Raw genomic sequence first — 3,106 nt, forward strand, 5'->3', positions numbered from 1 at the left:
GGCGGTAAAGGAGAGACGGGTGGTGAGGGTGGCGAGCGAGCGCGTCGTCTGTATTGACACAACTGTACCTTACCACCCAACTCAAAAACCCCCGGGGAGGGGGGAAATGGAAATGTCGCCCAATAACTCTCCCAACGGAGACTGCGGTGAAATGCTTACACAACAGGAGTCGCACAAGGGGGAACGTGGTTCGGGCAATTCCTTTTTCTGGTTATTCAGCCAGTTTCGTTCAGGGAATAATTGCTGATCAGCAACTCTGTTCAGAGAAATACTCCTGTCTCTTTACCAGAGAGCAGGCAAAGGATTGTCCAGAAAAATAGGAACCGAAACTGGAGTCTCTCCGTCCTGAGCCGCAAGGTCAACAACAATGAGCAGTTCGAGTCCTGGTGTGGTCTCTCTACACTGTCCCCATCAAACACTCCCAGGACAGGTACAGCACGGGGTTAGATACAGAGTAAAGCTCCCTCTACACTGTCCCCATCAAACACTCCCAGGACAGGTACAGCACGGGGTTAGATACAGAGTAAAGCTCCCTCTACACTGTCCCCATCAAACACTCCCAGGACAGGTACAGCACGGGGTTAGATACAGAGTAAAGCTCCCTCTACACTGTCCCCATCAAACACTCCCAGGACAGGTACAGCACGGGGTTAGATACAGAGTAAAGCTCCCTCTATACTGTCCCCATCAAACACTCCCAGGACAGGTACAGCACGGGGTTAGATACAGAGTAAAGCTCCCTCTATACTGTCCCCATCAAACACTCCCAGGACAGGTACAGCACGGGGTTAGATACAGAGTAAAGCTCCCTCTACACTGTCCCCATCAAACACTCCCAGGACAGGTACAGCACGGGGTTAGATACAGAGTAAAGCTCCCTCTACACTGTCCCCATCAAACACTCCCAGGACAGGTACAGCACGGGGTTAGATACAGAGTAAAGCTCCCTCTACACTGTCCCCATCAAACACTCCCAGGACAGGTACAGCACGGGGTTAGATACAGAGTAAAGCTCCCTCTACACTGTCCCCATCAAACACTCCCAGGACAGGTACAGCACGGGGATAGATACAGAGTAAAGCTCCCTCTACACTGTCCCCATCAAACACTCCCAGGACAGGTACAGCACAGGGTTAGATACAGAGTAAAGCTCCCTCTGCACTGTCCCCATCAAACACTCCCAGGACAGGGACAGCACGGGGTTAGATTCAGAGTAAAGCTCCCTCTATACTGTCCCCATCAAACACTCCCAGGACAGGTACAGCACGGGGTTAGATACAGAGTAAAGCTCCCTCTACACTGTCCCCATCAAACACTCCCAGGACAGGTACAGCACGGGGTTAGATACAGAGTAAAGCTCCCTCTACACTGTCCCCATCAAACACTCCCAGGAGAGGTACAGCACGGGGTTAGATACAGAGTAAAGCTCCCTCTACACTGTCCCCATCAAACACTCCCAGGACAGGTACAGCACGGGGTTAGATACAGAGTAAAGCTCTCTCAACACTGTCCCCATCAAACACTCCCAGGACAGGGACAGCACGGGGTTAGATACAGAGTAAAGCTCCCTCTACACTGTCCCCATTAAACACTCCCAGGACAGGTACAGCACGGGGTTAGATACAGAGTAAAGCTCCCTCAACACTGTCCCCATCAAACACTCCCAGGGCAGGTACAGCACAGGGTTAGATACAGAGTAAAGCTCCCTCTACACTGTCCCCATCAAACACTCCCAGGACAGGTACAGCACGGGGTTAGATACAGAGGTAAAGCTCCCTCTACACTGTCCCCATCAAACACTCCCAGGACAGGTACAGCACGGGGTTAGATACAGAGTAAAGCTCCCTCTACACTGTCCCCATCAAACACTCCCAGGACAGGTACAGCACGGGGTTAGATACAGAGTAAAGCTCCCTCTGCACTGTCCCATCAAACACTCCCAGGACAGGTACAGCACGGGGTTAGATACAGAGTAAAACTCTAAGTACAGTACATCCATCAGATCCCCATTATCTACAGCACGAGACTCATTCAAAGAACGGCAATAAGTTGGTTAAACTTGATTCCAATCGATAGTAGCCACCTTCAAGAGCACGCAGATCGACAGATAAACCCGTTCTCGCGATATGGACTTGGTGATGACCCGCTCTCGTTTACACAGAATAACAAGACCGTGCTGTGGATATGTCACAAACCTACAGACACAGGAGGACGAAGAGCAGACAAAACGAAGCGATCAGGCCTCCAGAATGGGCCGATGGTCGCTCGGACCAGGGAGTTTGCAGAGGGCACTGGTTCCTGTTTGAATCATCCCGGATAAGAAAGTCTCCTGTCTCTCCCCATTAACCATGTCTAGATGGGACGACGGGCAGCGGTGGGCGGAGACCTCTGGCCCAATGTTACTATCGAGGAAGGAACATCTTCAGCGATGGCCTGGGATACCTCTGAGGGACAACCATCGCAGGAAAGCGGGACCCTGGCTTTTGAAGCTTAGCAAAGACATCCACACTGAGTGATCATCGCCTGTCCAGCCTCCGTCACCGAGTGCGGGTAAAACCCAAAGCTCAGGAGCGAGTCTGAGCCAAACATTGCGTGAGAGAATTGCGAATAAAATTGCGTTGAACCGGGAAGATGGTTTGTCCTTTTTTTCAATAAGAATAATCTTTATCAGTGTCGCAAGTCGGCTGACATTAACGCTGTGATGAAGTTACTGTGCAAAGCCCCTAGTCGCCACATTCCGGCGCCTGTTCGGGTACACAGAGGGAGAATTCAGAATGTCCAATTCACCCAACAAGCACGTCTTTCTGGGCCTGTGGGAGGAAACCGGAGCGCCCGGAGGAAACCCATGCAGACACGGGGAGAATGTGCAGACTCCGCACAGACAGTGACCCCAAGCCGGGAATCGAACCCGGGACCCTGGAGCTGTGAAGCGACCTCTCACAAATAAGGGCACCTGGGTAAAACTTTTGATTAATACACAGGTCGTTGTATCTGAATTGGACAGATACAACAATCCCACTTCGGTACGGCTCGGTTGGAAGCGAGGAGATGGCATACCGTGTTTCCCCAGCTGTGTTGGGGAATTTAAGGAAGGTTTTTGAGGGTG

This window comes from Scyliorhinus canicula, chromosome 30 (genome assembly GCF_902713615.1).
Source record: "Scyliorhinus canicula chromosome 30, sScyCan1.1, whole genome shotgun sequence".
NCBI lineage: Eukaryota > Metazoa > Chordata > Chondrichthyes > Carcharhiniformes > Scyliorhinidae > Scyliorhinus > Scyliorhinus canicula.